Source organism: Zea mays, chromosome 9, assembly GCF_902167145.1.
Source record: "Zea mays cultivar B73 chromosome 9, Zm-B73-REFERENCE-NAM-5.0, whole genome shotgun sequence".
Lineage (NCBI taxonomy): Eukaryota > Viridiplantae > Streptophyta > Magnoliopsida > Poales > Poaceae > Zea > Zea mays.
In genome coordinates, this window is record NC_050104.1 from 159,557,611 (window position 1) to 159,576,744 (window position 19,134).

General features: G+C 43.0%; 1 long non-coding RNA gene, 1 other non-coding gene and 2 pseudogenes across 2 annotated transcripts; 2 read left to right on the forward strand and 2 right to left on the reverse strand.

Moving 5' to 3' along the window:
- Positions 1–5,185: 5,185 nt before the first annotated feature.
- Positions 5,186–6,615, forward strand: LOC103640450 (30S ribosomal protein S9, chloroplastic-like; annotated as a pseudogene).
- A 58-nt stretch (positions 6,616–6,673) lies between these two features.
- On the forward strand, positions 6,674–9,726 carry LOC103640451 (uncharacterized; annotated as a pseudogene).
- A 2,495-nt stretch (positions 9,727–12,221) lies between these two features.
- LOC103640452 (uncharacterized) lies at positions 12,222–12,590 on the reverse strand. The gene is made up of 3 exons (XR_002265100.1): positions 12,529–12,590; positions 12,357–12,452; positions 12,222–12,272 (listed from the first exon to the last, which is right to left on the reverse strand). It is a non-coding gene; the product is annotated as an uncharacterized protein (transcript).
- Positions 12,591–12,674: 84 nt separating this feature from the next.
- On the reverse strand, positions 12,675–14,678 carry LOC118473421 (uncharacterized). Its single transcript, XR_004852874.1, has 4 exons — positions 14,605–14,678; positions 14,366–14,497; positions 12,901–13,073; positions 12,675–12,798 (listed from the first exon to the last, which is right to left on the reverse strand). It is a non-coding gene; the product is annotated as an uncharacterized lncRNA (long non-coding RNA).
- Positions 14,679–19,134: the final 4,456 nt, after the last annotated feature.

Sequence of the window (19,134 nt, forward strand, 5' to 3'; positions counted from 1 at the left end):
TTTTTTATCTACTAACAATTACTCGTAGACCAACAGCACAGTGTCGTAGGGGGATGAACAGTGAACCCCTGGATTGAGAGGGAGAGAGAAGGGGACCGCGCGCTAGGGGGCTCGGTAGAGCTGGCCGTTGCAGGTGGTAGAGGGCAACTGTTGCCCCTAGCGCATGAATAGTAATAGGGGAGGGAGGGTGTAGAGTGCACCATTGCAGTTAGTCTAACTGGATTGGGGATCTCACGTAGGAATGTAGGACCTGTGGGCGCTCTTAAATTTAAATTGGCGTTAAAATAATAATAACTTATTAAGTCAAAAAGGGTAAACAGGCCTGTTTTTAAACAATTTTCTCGTTTAGCGCTTGTTCAGATAGTGCTCAATCCATGTGGATTAAGTGGGATTAGGTGGTTTTAAATCCCAAGCAACTCAAAATTTTTCACAGTTTTTTTTAATCTCATTCAATCCACAGGTAACGGGATTAACCGAATAAGTCCTTAGTGTTTTTTAAAAAAAACACTATAAGAGCTAGTTTGGAAACCTTATTTTAGGGCTAGTTTGGGAACTATATTTTTTCATGGGATTTCTATTTTTCCCAAGAGAAAATGAATTAATTTTCCTTGGGAAAATGAACTAATTTCTCTTAGGAAAATGGAAATCCCTTAGAAAAATATAGTTTTCAAACAAGCCCATATCAAGAGATTTCTATTTTTCTAATAGAAATTAGTTTATTTTTTCTTAAAAATAAGAATTCTTTAGAAAAATAGAATTACCAAACTAACCCTAAAAAAGGAGCAACACTTCCTGGCCAGCGACATCGTGGGCGCTAAGCGTCCAGGCGATGCGCGTAGCAGCACGCGCTCAACCTCGCGCCACCTCCCACCGCAACGGCATCAAGCGACAGCACCGGAGGCTGTGCCTTGCGCTGCACCCTAACAAGAACCCTTCCGCGGCGGCCGATGGCACGTTCAAGATCGTCCAGGCCACCTGTGACGTACGACGCGTCAACGTGGGAGGAAGAAGTTGCAGTGTCCCATGTTTGACAGACGGTGACGGGTGACCAATAACTCCTTTCTTAAATATTTATCACCTACTAATTTATTTTAGAACTAAAAACGACAAATAAAAATGAATGAAGGGGTATAGGGCAAGAGCTTTTTTCTTTCCTACCAATGTAGAGAGTGTTCTATGCAGATTTTAGCCTATGGTATACGCTCTTTAATTCACCCAACTTAGTGATAAAAGGCTTGGTCTTTTTATTCAAAATTTAAATTATTTGATCGGTTTTTAATCACTAGAGACTAGAATTATCATTACTAGAGATATCACTAAGGGAGAAAGGTTTAGATCTACCTTCTTACCCTTTGCCATGAGGCAGACATTGTTACACTTAGTAGGAAGTTTAAACACAGTTCAATCTATAATTTTATATAAAGAAGTATGACATATGTGATTGTTGTTAATGGTATTAATTTACTTATAACCAATTGACATAGCATCACTACAATAAACTCAATGCATGAAAAAGAAAAAGAGAAACATAATATATAAGAGTGACTTTTGATGCAAGATTTGCCTTGCCTTGATATGAACCATATAGTTTTCAAAAAAATACTAGGTAAATTACACCACAATATTCCATCTTCTTACTCCCAAACTTTTTGCAGAACAGCCCGGACTGAAGTCTGAACGTCAAGGACTGACAGCACGATTCAAGATCTAGCTCTTGCCTTACATATTTCATATTTGCATTTGAAAAGGAAATTCGTTGAGGACCAGAAAAGTAAGTAGGGGCGTGTTTTAGCTAGTCCTTGTCGAGTCCACTCTCAATTATAGCATGTACCGCAGGAAACAAAACAAAAAAACATAATACAAACTATCCTAGCAGACCATAAAGTAATTGCAACAGTAAGAAGCACGTAAACCAAAAACTAAAGTTGGAAAAAAGTCAGAGTAACACACAGGGAGAGCGACAGCGTTTCCTCACCGGCCTACAGTGCTTTCTGCGCAGCGCACGTACAGTACAGTACAGCCACGCGAGGGCTGGATTGGATTCTTGTGTGGTCCGTCCGTCCGTCCATCTTGTGCAGCAGCTGCCATGCTCCACAGCTCCAGCTTAAAAGAGAAAACCCGAGCCTGCATGCAGCCAGCAATGTGCACAAGGACTAGTTACACATATGTCGCGCGTGATCAAGACGCAGGACCACACGAACAGTAACATCGTAACAGACTTGGCTGGCCGGGTATAGCATAGCATGGACAACTGACCAGAAACGATACGGCCTAACGGAATGCCGCAGCAACCTTTGTGGAAGAGTGGGGAGATTTGATTCCCAGATGTGCACAAAGGACAGCTTTGAATGGTTCCCTCGATCCTGTGGTTCCTGTTCTGTGCTCATAGTCATAGGGTTCGTGGGCTTCGAAGCTTGAGACAGTCCAGTCCATGTCCGTCGGAGACGAGTAACTGCTATCCACAGTATCTTGCACAACATCATCAGCAGTAAATAATGGGTTTTCTGTTGATATGAACAGTTTTTCTGCATGTCCTGGCAGAGAAGCTGTTGAGAATCCGTGGACATGAATGACACTTCAGGAAGAACCAAAAAAAAATCCATAAGATCTACAAGACATATGGCAATTATAGGCTCCTGACATTGTACCTGAAAGAAAAAAAAAACGTACTTTCTAATATGACAAGCTTCTATGGCACACTAATTTGTCCCCTGTCACAGAACAACCTGCCCACATGATCAGTTTTGTTGGCATGTGTAACCAACCATTCACCAGTATATGATGGGTGCAAGCTTGTTGGAAGTAGAAAGCGAACACCAGGGTATCTTCCAAGGAGCGTACACTTGCACTTGCACTCCTAATGACAAAGCTGTAAGATGAGGACAGTTGGATCAAATACAAATTTGTTGGGGAGTATAGTATTATAGTCTTCAAATTTGAGTGACAGGATTTGGTAGATCAGGAGTCCGGCAAGGAGACCAACTATTGCCCATGCTATATTCATCCTGACCATGGACTCACTGCAGGCTGCAGCGCCTACTTGACCTATCGACACAGCAGGGGATACTCACACTGTCATCCTTAGCTCTGTGGCAATAAGTCGTTCGTCTGCAACACAGCCGACAGAAAACTAAGTATGTGCTTCAGAGACAAGGCATTGTTGAAATTTATGAGCCTAATTTACATCAGATGAACTGAGTTACAGCACAATGAATTTCCTGGAACCTGGATCCTAAATGCAGATAATAAATAAATAAAAATATAAGGAACTGCATCACCCAGATGAATCCCATGCCCTCTGCAGATAAAGCAAGCCATTAAAAAATCCAAGGGTGTTTTGGGACAGCAACAACCATTCTCGCTACTCAAGACAGGTTAAATGCTCAGCAGAAGGTATGGGGGAAGAACCAATCCCAGATTACCAATTAGTCAAGCCCACAGTCTATTTCTTCAAATCCGTCGATCACCGCCGATCAGTTCCAGAAGTATAGAATAGATGTGGAAACCAGCCGCCGCTACTTATCAGTAGCATGTGCTCCCTATCCAGAAAGTACACACCAAGTACCAGCCCACTCACTGTTTGGGCAAGTAACTGAACAATTGTCGTTGATTTCCAGTGATTCGAATGTAGGCCCCTATCGATACCTGCGCCGAGGGCGAGGGAGGCGACGCGCGTGGCAGGTGATGGCGGTTCCAGATTCCGTTCAGGTGGAGGTGGAGACAACGGAAGCCGCCGCGCGCACGGCGTCGGCCTGGGAGGAAGAAGCTGCAGTGTCCCGCTTCTGGCAGACGGCGGCCAATATGTAGAGAGTGTTCTTTGTAGATGTTAGCTTATCGTATACGCTCTTTAATTCACACAACTTAGTGATAAGAAGCTTGGTCTTTTTATTCAAATTTTAAATTATTTGATCCGTTTTTTATTACTAGAGACTAGCACAACAGGAAAATGCAAAGGTCCGATGGTGGCCTTATGTCCGACAGGCATGTCCGAGTCCGACGGCCGGAGGTAACCGTTCGGACATAAGCTTAGGTAGCGTCAGAAATATATAGGGTGTTTGGTTTGATTTGTGGAATGGAATGAGTTGATCCATCACCACCTCATTTCTCATAGTTAGTTAGTTAGTACTAATATAAGAAATGATGTCATCCTACCAAATTTGAGGAATGAAACCATGATGCACCACCTCAATTTGGATGTAGTGATTCCTTAAACCAAACACACCCATAGAGTTTTATTGTAGTGTAGACTTATCGTTATTACTAGAGATATCACTAGGGGAGAAAGATTTAAGATCTACGTTCTTACCTTTTGCCATGAGGCATACATTGTTACAACTTTAAACACGGTTCATTCTATAATCTTATATAAAGAAGTATGACATATGTGATTGTTGTTAATGGTATTAATTTACTTATAACCAATTGACATAGCATCACTACAATAAACTCAATGCATGAAAAAAGAAAAAGATAAACATAATATATAAGAGTGACTTTTGATGCAAGAATTGCCTTGCCTTGATATGAACCATATATGGTTTTCAAAAAATTCCTAGGTAAATTACACCACAATATTCCATCTTCTTACTCCCAAACTTTTTGCAGAACAGCCCGGGCTGAAGTCTGAACGTCAAGAACTGACATCACGATTCAAGATCAAGCTCTTGCCAGACTAGCCTTACATATTTCATATTTGCATTTGAAAAGGCAATTCTTTGAGGACCAGAAAAGTACGAGCGTGTTTTAGCTAGTCCTTGTGGAGTCCACTCTCAATTATAAGATATTTTGATTTATATATCTCTACTACTAATTATGTAGCTATTGTAGGCGTGCACACCTCATTGTTCTGCCGCTGCCGCAGCCGCACCCCGTCCCGCATCCCGCCCGCAATCAGCGCCTCCGCCTCCGCCGCCGCAGCCCTTCCAGAAATCTCCATCCCGAAACCTCCGCGCCCCCGCCCGACCCGGCGCATCCCGCAGCCCCCGCCCCCTCGCGCAGCCTTGGCGCCGTGACCGCCGCCTCTGCTCCCTACTCCATCCCGCGCAACAACGACGACCGTCGGGGCCTCGCCTGGCAGATCAAGTGGGGAATCCACCCGCTAGCGTCTCCCTGACAGCGGTAGACGGTGGCGGCGATGGGGGCCGAGAGCGAGGAGGCCCCTTCCCCATCCTCTAAACTCCCCTGCGATTCCAGCATTGGTGCCCGCATCCCCGCCGTCCGAAGCATGGCGCTCTTCGTCTCCTCCCTCGCCGCCGCCCTCTCCCACCTCTCCCTCCCATCGACCTCCACCCCCAAGCCTCACTCGGCCTCGTTCCTGCGCCTGCTCCACCTACCGCCGCACTGTTAGCCTCGCGCTCCACGCCTCCGTAGGCGAAGCCGCCGAAGCCTTCGAGGCGGGCCTGCCCGCGGAGGAGGTGATGGCTGTCGAGGAGGAGGCGTCGGGAATCGTGTTGCGAAAGTATGTGAAGCAGCGGCTGCCGGGCGGGTTCGCTTCACTTCCAGATCTAGAAGCACGAGCACGAGCACGATCGATCGTGCAGTGCAGGTCCTGATGTGAGGCGGCACTGCCGTGCGTCAGTGGTGTGTGGATGTGGAGAAATATGTCTGAAACGATGCTGCCCTCGCTGATTTCAGAAAGTTTGCTGAAACTTTTTCAGGCTTAATTCAGTGGACGGACGACACCTGCTGGGCACCCCCACTGTCAGAGGCGCAGATGCGAACTGCTGTCCGGTGTGACTGATTGCAGTCGCAAGCAATTGGCCAAGAAAGCCAAGATCGGGCAGAAAGATTTTGTTCCATACAGAGGAGCTAGAGGAGCGAGGAATGGGGCCGGATATGTGATGCTTGCTTCGTTCTTAGACCTAAGCAACTGATGGCAAGAAAAGCTTTTTCCGTCGACCAGAAGAATAAGGCCTGAAACACAAGATGGCTATCGCAAGATGGCTATCGCCCGCTTCGTTCTCCAGGAGGGCACCGACAAGGTCTTCATCAACTTCCGCGACGCTAAGGTGCCTACCAATGCCAGAATTGCACGCACTTATTATACCAACGTCGCTCCATTATGTTGTTTGGGCCGCATTGTAATCAGTGGTACTATACATGTAAATCTGCAATTGGTTAATACCTTAGAATTTCAGGAGACGAATTAAACCGTTGTGGTCAAAATGTTGTGGTACTATTGTTACTGATATCTACCAATGTGCTTATTACATCCTACTTGTAGTAGTAACAACAAAGAGTCAAAGACTCTGAAGCTTTGGTGCCTGGCAGTAAGACTTCTGAAAGAAATGTGGAAGAAACGAAAATGGCGATAACATAAATGCATGGAAAGCTTTCAGTTAAAAAATAAGTAGCTGGCAAGCTGAACTAAATTTTTAAAGGCAAAGTTTTGCCGACAATGACAATGTGGTTAGTGTGTTTTTTGTTTTACTTCGAATTTTGGATCATTTTACAAGGATAGTGTATTTACCTTTGTTGGCAAAGTTTTAAAGGCAAAGTTTTGCTGGCAAGCTGAACTAAATCTTTCAGCAGCTATGCGACTCTTTGCATTATCTTTGTGGGACTGTTTCTGATGATTTGGGCTTGGAACAGGCTGCAACATTTCAATTGGGGTAGGAGGTACTGTAGGCGGAGAAGAGGACGGAGGTTAGCAGATCTCGTCGCGCTGGTGGAGATGGCTGAAGCCGCGGAGTGCGAGGATGAGTGGGACCTGTTTGCCGATGCGAACGACGACGTAGGGATCGTTGGATCGGAGGTCACAGACCGCGAGGTTCACCCCCCTCACCACGCGTAGCTTCAGCAGCCCGACGAGATGGTCCAGCATGGTGATTTCCCTCTTCACCACTGAGTTCTCTCTTCCTCGCAGCTGCAGCTCTTCTCGGTTGTTTCTCGATGGATTTCTGTGGTTCTATTCTACAATATATATTTTTGTTCTATCTATAAAGCGCTCTGGTTCAATTGAACTAGCTGCCGTGCGCTGGCCAAGTCAGAAACTGTAGGAGAGGAGACTTTTGACTTTCTGCTTTTCGACTTAGGTGGAATAATGTGCTATTTCATAGTTGTTTGAAAAGAGATAAAAATAAGAGGTTTATTTTATACTTATTTCACCCAAACAACTTTCAGTTTTCTTACAGATACCACATCACAACAACCTTTTTACAGGCCACAACAACATTTCCCCACAGCACAGCTCAACCAAACAGGTCCTGCTTCTGTGGCCAACTCCAACAACATGATCTGTCGATTCCGATCACCCTCATTCACAAATCACCGCTGCAATGGTCTGTAGGCACAATCCTTCAAATTAGGGCTTTGGTTGCCTCCAAGGCTCCCACACTTTATAACCTATGATTCTACAGTCGCTTGTCCTTGTATGTGGCAATGAATCCACCTTTCCTAAGCACTACATGTTGTTGATGGTTGTTGACCTCTGGCGTCTTGAGACCTGCATGCTCCTCTTCCCTCATTAAAATCTTACAATAGGCAGATGCGTATTTCCCTCTTTCTCCCATTGAGTAATTTCTGCCTGAGTCTAAGACCCGGTGTTCCCTACCCCTTAAATTGGTAAGGTTATGAATTAAGTTTCCAAGATTTTCCACCACAAGCTCTGAAGTGTCTCCTGGACCATATGTGAACAGAAGGAAACCATCGCTTACTTGTTCACTTGTGTCAAAACCATTAGAGAGGTCAAGGGATACGAGATTTGTCAACCTATTGATGCAGGCTGGCACCAGGCCAGAAAAACTAGAGCTTGACAGGTTGAGATGTGTAAGCTTGAGGAGGCGTTGAAACCCACTAGATGGCAATTGTGAAGATTTAAAGTCGTTGTAGGCGAGGCTACCAAGCCATCAGAGTTGCTACATGAGACACCAGCCCAGTGGTAGCAGTCTGTGCCGGCCCTCCATGACCGGAAGGCGATGACAGAGTAATTCGTGGTGGCGAAGGACCGTTTCAACTGAAGCAGCACCGACGCCTGGTAGCAGTGTGGTTGCTGGTGAAAGCATCAGCTGACAAGGGGAAAATTGGAGCACACAACTGCTGCTGTGAGTAGTGTGAGGTGGGTTTGTAGGAGCAGATGTAAAGCCACTGCCCGTAGCTCATGGGAAGCCATGGTGACAGCTACCTTTGGTCTTTGGCTGGCAAATACTTGCTGCAGGTGAGCTTCGCTCTGGGGAGTTCCTTGTCGTGCCTTGGTTTATTTATATATACCCTCTTGCTTCGTTAGATTATGAAAGTATTTTTAAGGCGCCACATTTACAAACTAAATATTTAGAAAACTTAGTGATGGTCAAAGTTTCATGAGTTTGATCTAAAACATCAGTCATTTGTAGCTCTGGGGGATTAGTAGATAGTATCATTCAAGGTCATGTGGGTATCGGCAGGATAATTTATATTCACTGTAACCATCTTCAACTCTATTTTGTGCAAATGATATGTCTGGTTTAATGCTGAATTGATATTTGGCACTTGAGTTGTGTACTTCTTCTGTGGTTTTATAGTTTTCCTGATTGAACAAAGACCATGTGCTCGTCTATGTTGAGTTCATGCTTGTTATTATGTCAAATGGCAACTTATGACTGAGTGTCACTCAGTTACTTGTGTAAATAAATTACTTATGTCTAGGCTTATTATCCATTTTTCAATCTGCAGAGCTCCTGATTATGGTTCACAGGGTGAAGTGAGGCTTACTTTTGTGGAAAATGGATCCTCAAAAGTTGGAGTCAGATTTGATAAACAGATCCTTGGGGCCATTGATCTTGGAGGCAGTTGTGAGCTTGATCATGGCCTATTCTGTTCAGGTATGTTTCTCATTATGTTGAATTTCTATATCTTTAAACCTTTATGACTAGATCAGACATTTATGCTGCATGATGTCATTCTGTAAATTTGTGGCTCACTTTGGATTATCTGCAGTTGATTCTCTATACCTCGATGGTCCAGGATGGGAAGATAGAGCCAAACATTCATTTGATGTTGTGTTTGAGGTGATGGAATTTCTTTTTTTTTCTCGAACACATAGGAGAACTACACATCATTATATTAAGAGGAAAAATAGAGTCCAAGCTGGACCAAAACAAACATTACAAACTGACGAAGCCACCTTAAGGTGGCCACAAACACCAATGCACAAAAGGATCCATTAATCTAGAAGAAAAACAGACCAACCATCTAAACTCAACTAAAGACTTGGAGTAAGGGAAGTAAGAAGGGAGAGCTCCTTAGCCCCTACTAGCCCCTAAACATCCTTCTCTTGATTAGCTTGGTTGTAGTCTGCACTTGGTTGTATCGATATCTTATTTTCTTTATATAATTTACTAATTGGGTTCTCTTCGCAGTTTGCCTCTGAAGAAAGTCAACAGGTGCCTGTAATCCTATTTCTGAAGGATGTTGAGAAAATATGTGGAAATAATTACACCTACCATGGTCTAAAGAATAAGCTTGAAAGTTTCCCAGCTGGAGTTTTTATTGTTAGGTCCCAGATTCAGACAGATGCTCGGAAAGATAAGGTACTGCATCTGAGGAGAATTTAAGCTCAGCTCTAATCGTTCACCTCTCTTTTATAACTAAAGTTTATTTAATTGTATTATATGCAGTCAAACAATGGGTCTCCTTGGCTCAAGTTCTCATACAACCAAGCAGCAATACTTGACCTTGCATTTCAGGTGCAGTTAATAGTTGATTCTACTTAGCTTCAAATTGAATTTGCTTACGTTAAGCACTAAGTTATTCTGTGATTCATTTGTGTTAAAGTTCTTTTGAAACTTCTGTGAGCTGGTTCCTTGCATACCTCCACTTACCACGGCTGGGAGATTCAGAGGAACCCTTGACTTAATCGATTCAAAAGAAGCCATTCCTGTAGTTAGGACTCTATTTGTTTTCTCAATTACAATGCTGGTATGCAAATATTGTTCTGAAGGCCAGCTACCTATTAGTTCAGCTGTCCGTGCCCTACTTGTTATCTTTGTTGTTCATTCATCATCTCGATCGAATGTGATCATAATTCAGAATAGTTTTGCTTCTGGTTTGTACTGTCATTATAATTGTTCAACCTCCAATAATGGTATCCGTCGAGCACCCGAGGCATTGAATTTGAGTGTAAATGTAGCAGTGATTCTTGTCTGCTCCCCGCTTAAATCTATGTGAGATTTAGCTGTTTGGCTTAGTAGTGATTCTCGTAGAGAATCACTTACAAGGAGGCCTATCAAACGGCACCTAAGTTAGATTATATAATCTAAGCAGAATATAACCCTAAAGAAATAAGCATTTAGTTTAAAATAAGTTAGATTATACTATGTTTCAATTTATAATTCGTTTAATTTTTTGACCAGCACTATCATGTAATCTAATTTTTTTACCAGCACTCTAATAAAAATATTTTTTGCCGTCGCAAAGCACGGGCATTATACTAGTACTAGGTGAGTGCCCGTGCGTTGCAACGGAACCGTATAATAACACAATAACTTATGCACATATGTGTGTTATATTGTTATGATAAAATGTTTCGGAATCCATTTGTGATCTTAACCATACATAAATTTTGTTATTTTAATCTAGCTATTTCACCATTACATTACAACCATCAGTACCATATAGACTTCTATATATGATTTTAATAATGTCATTGAGTTATAATGACAACACGATTAGGGAAGTGTTAATTACAACTCAAATCTCAGAAAAAGGGTACTAAGAAAGCACGAAAATAAGATAATTAACTCTATCAGAAGAACCAAGTGAACAATGAAATATCTCCATTCCAGCAAACATGACAGCCTAAAACTCGGAAAAAGATCAATACAATATTGATCATATATCATGGCTATCACCATTGTCATCATTTATCAAGCATGGATAATACCGATCACATCGCGCACCTCCAACATGCATTGAAAGCACTATTTCCACCCCTAATGATGAAGAGGTCGAAGCCGAGGCCCTTGACAGAGCAACGACGCGGGCGTCCTGGACGAGCTTGCCGCACCAGGCAAAGCAAAACTGCTGGAGCACGTGTGCAAGGTGCGCAACATCGGTACAGGTCTGGAGCACGGTGACCGCGGAAGCGAGGCCGACGTCCATATAGAGACAGGGCTTAAAATACCACATGAGCATGAGCTGATTAGAACATTATTTGTAAACACATGCTCCACCGTGCGGCACCGTCCATGTAGAAGTAGCGTGTGGTTTCTTTGACCTATGGCCACTCCACCGTGCGGCAGGGGTCCGCCCTCACCCACAACACTGGCAATACATTTGCCATGATGATCATGTCAATGGAGGCCACAAACAAGCAAGCCATACCCCAACCATGTCTTCCAGTTATCATGCATGAGAAACGAATAAAACTTCTCCCACTTCCGGACAAAACAACACGCTGCTTCTGAGTTCTGACCAAATGGTGCAGCCGGGCAACATAGTTCTAGATTTAACAAACGTTACAGCAGCCAAAGCCACTCATCGCAAAAAAATACAGTAACAGTGGTGCATCACTCTCGTTTTAGACAAGAGTCTTTCTAATAAAATACATCCATTCCATGCCACAAATTTTTCTTCTTCATTCATCCGACCATGGTGCGCTTCCTGCCCCGTTGCCTCACTGTTTTGCAAAGAGTAGACAAAAAAGTCACCACTCACATCAGTGCAGCTAGCAACGAAGGCCATGCGCTGCCACAAGGGCCGACAAGACCATGCCATACCTTGAGCCAGCTTGTTCCGCTTGTTCCGAGTAGAGCACCATTGCTTCGAAGGCTTTCTGTACGCCACAAGAATTTTCTCCATCTGGTTCATCATCAAGATCAATGTTGTTACCCACATAAGTTTGCTAAGGCATGATTAACACAACAGAACTGCATAAAAACCATAGGAAACAAGATGCCACGAACAAAAGGAAAAAGCATAAATCCAATTGCAACTGGACTAATCTGTGATGCGAAGTCGTAAATGTTTGCACAGATCAGTCGAGCCTATGAAGAAAGACAAGTGAATTTTGGATGCAAAATTATAAAACAAAATTGATAAACATAGCTACAACTTGCTTAAATTAGATATTTGATCAGTCTATCTTTTATATAACACAAAAAACATGAACTGCTGAGGTAGAGGATGGGTGCTCTGATCCAAACGACCACGGTTTGAACCCTAGCATCCACCATTTTTTCAACAAACAGCTAAAAACTAATTGAAGTAAATTCTGATAGTGCAGCAGCAGCAGCCTCCTTTTCAGACCTCTGGTTTCGGTTGAGAGCATTACACAAGATAACGCAAGTTGGCAGAACCTGTGGTAACAACATATATAATTATTTTACATCAGCAATTTCACCAAAACATATATGAGGATACTCTAAGAGTCTAGAACATACATCTTTTGGTCGTTTTACTGAGGAACTGCATGCGATTTCCTGAACAAGCTCGATCCATTTGTCCTTCTCAGTTTGTTCCCCATCTCGAGCTAATAGCTATTGATGGTAGATGTCTTTAACATAGTCAGAATCACTTCACATATTTGGCAAAAATATAAGTTTAGAAAAGCACCTTTCCCATTTCTACATCACCAACACATTTGCAAAATGACTGAAATGCAATTAACAAAGATCTGCAGAATATCCCCCCAAAAAAGGCATTCAGTTCACAAACAGCCTTGATATGTTGAGTTACAAAAGCTATAGGTTTAATTGTCACCGTAGAAGTTCATTTCGACCCAATTCAGCAACACCATTAAGACTTCCGAGCTTCAGTATAAGGCCCGAAAGAACAGAAGGGTAACTTTTCTCAACAGCTTGTTTCCCAATCTTCCCACCACCTCTGTAAAGCTTGGATGTTTTTTTGAAGTATGTAAAATCAGAAGAGGAAAATGTGCCTACCATCCTCAACATCAAAAGTGAGCCATCAAATGGTGACCAATACCTCATAAATGCATTGAGAGCAAACATAGTTGCCTGTAGAATACAGTCATCAGCCAATGACTCAGAGGTACTCTCCCCCTTCTCAGAACTGTTTATTATGACAGGTTCTTTGTGAAGTATAGATAAAGTGTACTCCAGGAATAGAAGTGCAAGCTCCTTGTGCTGGGAAAATGCCTGAAATGGAGGCCAAACAATCAAACACACAATAAGAAGTGTATCTCTTCGCTTTATAAAGCCCAATTCTGTGAAGTATAGATAAAGTGTACTCCAGGAATAGAATTGTTGATCGCCTAGCTCGAAGAGGTATGGATCACCCAGAGAGATGTCTTCTATGTGACCAGGAACAGGAAACAAGTTCAGCGCATACTGGTTTCTTGCGTCTTTGCTAGAGACATCTGGTTTCGGGTTTTGAGCAAAGTGGGATTGCAACATCTAGCGCCCTATCCCAAGATTGGTGGACAAATGCTGAATGTAGAGTGCAGAAAACAAAGAAAAAAGGATTCAACTTCGTTGGGATCCTAGTGGCCTGGTGGATATGGAAGCATATGAATGCATATGTGTTTGATGCAGCCTCCCAAAGCATCAATACACGTTTGCAAAACATTCAAGATGATGCTAACTTATGGGGCATAGCTGGAGCAATTGCCCTTAGAAGACTATGGGTGTAGTTTTTGGGAGGCCTTGTTGTGTTGGGCCCTTTCCTCCCATCTCGGGCTCTCTCTTTCTTTTTTCTCAAAAACGCGCAGGAGAACTACGCCTCATTATATTAAGAAGAAAAATAAACCAGGGTCTAAAGGAAGACCCAATACAAAAGACCCCTCACGGCCTCACGGGGGCCAGAAACACGCATATAGGAAGGAATCCATCTAGGAAAACAAAAAAACCACACGCTGCCAAGAAAGCCCCAAGGCCCAGCTAAGGGGGCTGCCAGGTAAGAAATGCCTTTTGCCCCGCAATTTCCCATCGATGCATATCTTCTTTTGCCCAATTAAGGATTAGCGTTATATTTGAATTCTAACCATCAAAGACAAATTTATTCCGGTGATTCCAAATCGCCCAAGCACCCAAGATGATAAAGGAGTTAAGGCTCTTTTTGATAAGCCCGCTCACTGCTCTTTCTAGTTAGTTGTTATTTGTGTTTTCTTTGGCTGCTATTTTTTGGTGCCATGTATCTGGTCTATTTTAGACATTTCTTTTTAATATAATGATACACAGCTCTCCTGCGTGTTCGAGAAAAAAAAGGATAGTGTGCACAAATACATATCGGATAGGATTATCAACTACTTCCATGAATACATATCATGTTGCACAGCTCAATACATATAGATGAACACCATAATGCATAACTGAATGCAACAAAGAATATATCAAAGCATAACTAAAGTATTGATATAAGTAACTGAATCTGTTTCTAATGCATGGTATTCTTGCATAATACAAATGTTCAGGTTCTGCGAGGAACTTACATAAAAAACATCCTGTATGGCCCAGCCTCCACGAATCCTTGGTATGTCTTTTGTACAGATATCTTTTCCAGCCACAGATAGAACCTCATCAAAGACCACAACGTGATTGGTGTTTTCTGCTAGGCATGATATCTGCTTTAAATTAAGGTGAAAGCTGCTTGAAGGCATAATCATAGTCCGCAATATTGATATTGGAAAATGTAACCAAATACATGATAGATAAAACTATCGATGGATACAGCATTCAGAACCTCTTGGCGGAGTGTGTGTCAGTAAGAGAAATAGCAGATGAGAGCAAAGATTGAGTTGTCCTACAACATCAACAATGGGATCATAAAACAATAGAATCTTTTTTTTCAAAAAACGCAGGAGAACTGCGCCTCATTATATTAAGAAGAAAAAACCACGGTTTGAACCATTTTTTCAAGAATAAACATTGTCTTCAATCAGTAGAGACATTTGGCAGTCCTAGAATCGAAGTAAACAGTGTAACCCCTATCTGTATTTTGGTAGTCCCAGAATCACAGTAATCGAACAAAAATCACAGTCCTAGAATGTAAGTAATCGAACAAGAATAAACACTACAGAAGACGCACAAGCAGTCCCAAAATCGAAGTAATCAAACTGAACAGTGTAACCCCTATCTGTATTTTATGGATTAAAACATCACAGGAAGTAATCGAACAAGATGTTGCTAGCCATAAACCTTTTCTTGAAGCATGTTTCGCGCTCCTGGACCAGTCTTTGCTTGACGATATGACAGTGGAGACAATGCCGATCTCGACCCCGCCTGATAATATGCCCTTGAACACGGTATAGGTAGGAAAAGTGTTGATGTTGCTAAAATCTTCACAAGCGACTTCAAGCTCAGCTCTGTTCAGCTTTTGGGCACCTGAATACAGGAAATAGACCGGTGATCTCCATATGGCAGGAAGCAATATGTAAAATCAGTAACGAGGCCAACAAACCAGTGCACACAAATAAGGCTACATCAAGAGGTAACCATCTTCAATACAGTATTTCCTTCGACACAGAAGCCAAAAACACGTCACGTCATACATTCAGAACAGCAGTGCCATAAATTACACAAAAGCCAAAAACACGTTATTCTGAACATAGAGTAAGCATTTTTACCTGTAGTAAGCCAAAAACTGTATACAAATATAAAACTGTAGCCATTTTTACCTGTAGTAAGCATGTTCTACCATTAATGAGAAGGTGTGTACCAGCAGCCTCTGTCTCTGCATAAATTACATGAAGAAAGATAACGAGAACTATAGTACCGTGAATTTGCTCCCCTCTATGTTCAGAATAACAGTTAAATTGACAAGCGAGATGTGCTGCAATGAAGAAAGAAGTTACACAGTTACCAAGATGTTTTAAGTCCAACAACAACAGGTATAATCTGCAATAAGGGCATTTCAGCATATAATATATTATACCTTTGGTGGTATCTGACCTTTGTTGAGATAACCAACATAATTAGTAATAACGCTTGAGCTCCTGCTTGATGCTTCCTATGAAATAAGAAATAAATATTTTATGTCAACAAAGATAGCTGACTTCCGAGCTCAAAAAGCAGGTAAGAAATCATTGTTGTAGTCAAACATGCATACATATAGAGCTCCTCCAACAACTGAGAGGTACCATGGGGGCCTCTCGGCTCTAACACGCATAGCTATTCTGCTGTCAAGCCAACCAGTATGGATCTTATTTTCGTGGTATTCTGTTGCCTGTACAGATGGAAATTAAAAAGTAAATTACACAAAGAGATAAAGAGTATCATGTACAGAAGACCATTTACTATAGAGGTCATCATACATTCCAGAAATCCACTGTGTAATCAACATTTGTGTGTGTCTCTCCACGGATCTGAATCTCTTTCAGCCCAAGTACCATATTGACTGGTGCTCGGTGTTCTGCAAGATTAAAATGTAGTGAAGAACTAAAAGGGGATTGGGGTGGCCTCGCAGCCGACAGGTTGTATGATTGCAAGACTCACCCAATATCGACAGGAGAGGGACTCCGCAGTGTGGGTCTCGTCGCGGTTGGCGGCAAAGCAGTTGAGGCTCATGGGCTTGGCCTTCCTGATCTGCTCCCTGTCCAGGCACCCCGCGCAATCACCGTTGGAAAACGCCGACAGCACCATGGCCAGCATCTAGAAATCCTCCGACGACGATATGTAATCCTCCTCTCCCGCTCCAGCCACCACAGCAGCGGCAGCAGCGCCCGTGAGCGTCGCCACCACAGGAGGGGGTGAGGAGGAGGCCGGCGTCGAAACAGAAAGCGCTGTCGCCGGCACTGTCCCCGACGGGGAGCTCGCGGTAGGCGGCCCCGACGTCTGTTGCGACTGCCCTGCTGTGGACGTGGGGTCGTTGGACCGATGCGGCCACCAGATCTTACTCTTGAACAGACTCTTCATCCCTCCATGACTCCCTACGAGCTCGACGGCTAGGGTTTGCTTGCGTCGGCCGTTTCCGCGTCCCGGCCAGCCAAGGGGAGACAACGACTCGTGACGAGGAAGCGACTGGCGAGGGGTGGAAGCGCAGAGGAGGTGGGGACTGGGGATGGGAGGACGCGGCGTCGAGGGGACGGAGGGGGGCATGTGTGGGCATCGCCGCCATGGCGTTGGAATCGTGGGGAGGGAGCGCGCGGGCGGGGGCATGGTTGTGTCGTGTGTGGGAGTCGGAGCCGGAGCCGGGGCGGGGGCAAGGGCGAGGGCGAGGGAGGAGCGCTGGGGGAGGCGCGGCGGCGGCGACGCTGGCGAGATTATCGGGGGCGGGTAGGCAGGAGGGCGGGCAGCGGGGGCGGGCGTGACATGCGGGCGGGGGCGGGCGTGACATGCGGGCGGGGGCGGGGGCGTGGTGTGGACGCCCTCCTTAGGTCCTTATAGAGTAGTAAAGATATATATATATATATATATATATATATATATATATATATATATATATATATATATATATATATAGTTTTTCCTATATATTTATATGTACACTATGTCTAGATAAATAGTTAAAACAGTATATATAGAAAAACCAAAAAAAAACGTCTTATAATTTAGAATGTATGGAGTAACATTGATTGACATATTACAAAAGAACCGGGTTTCACAAGATATGATAAAATTATCAAGACATATCACCGTAATACAAAGAATTCCGGCTAAGTTGCCATAATAGAAAGAACAATTTATCCAACCAGATTGCCGTAATACAGAGGAATACAGCCAATGCTGTAGTACAAAGAACAATTTATAAAGCCAGCCTAAACCAGGTCCAAATTACTGCATTATGCTCAGGGTTTATTATCTCATTTTGAACATATTTCTTGGTTGTCTGCGAAAACGAAAAACCGCACGAAATTCGCCGAATTTCGTAAATTTCGAGTGGTTTGTAATCTTAAATTTGGGGAAAAAACAGTTTTCGCTGAACTCGGACGGTTTTCGTTAGATCCTGACCGGGAAGTGCTTTTTTCACATCTGGTTTTACTTAAAACTAAAAATGAATAGAACCGAAAGCTCTTTTCCAATATAAATGTCAACAAGCACCTGATAGACGCTCATCTACTTCCATTTTATATTTTTTTTTTATCAATATCCTTCTCTTCCCTTCCCTTATAGTTATAGTTATAGATAATATTCTTTCCTTCGCTTTTCTTCCTCTGGACATCAAAGGAGGGCGTAGACCAATATTCATTAAATAAAAAAGCTCTTCATCGCTGGAAACAGACTCGCTTCGCTAGCTCTAGGTGAATTTGCAAAACAGGGAAGAAGGGTATTTTATTTTGAAAGTCAACCGTTCCCGTAACCTGAACCGAACAAGGAAGCTGGGCCGTAGACCCGTTACTTCTTACTTTACTACGGTGGAGGGGATGCCATTATCCTGCGCTAGTTTTCATGATGGAACCAGAAATTCACAAACGTCAAAACTGATGCCCCGTCTTGGACGGATTCCTCCCGTTCTCACATGACTCCAGTTTTGAAAGCACATCCGGCCGCGCAGAGGCAGTTTAGTGCTGATCAGGTGCCTTATTACTTATGGGTAGACAACGGTGAACCTGTTGCAGGTTTATATAGTAATGGTAAATAAACAGCTACATATTTAGTTTTCACCCGTAGACGACCAATTGCCGTAGAATCCAAGGCGAGCACAGATAGGGGCGAATCCAGAATCCAAAATTAGGGAAGTTAAATTAGATTAAGGGGGCTGTTAGAAGCATTTTTTAAACTATTTTCATGAGAATTAGTTTAAAAACTAACATGTTCTATAGAATTAGGGGAACATACACAGTGCTCGGTCCACATCCTCCGGCCGCCAACTTTTTTTTAACAATAAAAGATATTTTTTTGGACAATAAATATATTTCTAAACTCCTGGGACCATCTAGTTTTAAATATATTTTTCCCGAATTTTTATGATTTTTTTTGAAACTCTAAATTTACGAGCGGAATTTTCGAAATTATTCGCCAAATTTATTTCCGTAGTTCACCGAGAACGAGAAAAAAATCACGAAAACCCTCGGTTTTCGTCTGAGATTGTTTTCCCTGATTATGCCTCACAATAGACCAATGGCTATATGAACATTGGCATACCACACTTATAATGCACAAGTAGTCTCATACTCTCATGGAACTTAATAAAATAGTAAATCATGTTGGTATCAGCATGGTACAAACCAACCACTTCAATTTGTGAGCCTGCCATGTTCATTGAAGATGTAAAAAATAATCCCAAACCATCACAACCTCAAAAAGCTTACTCCCTCTGTTC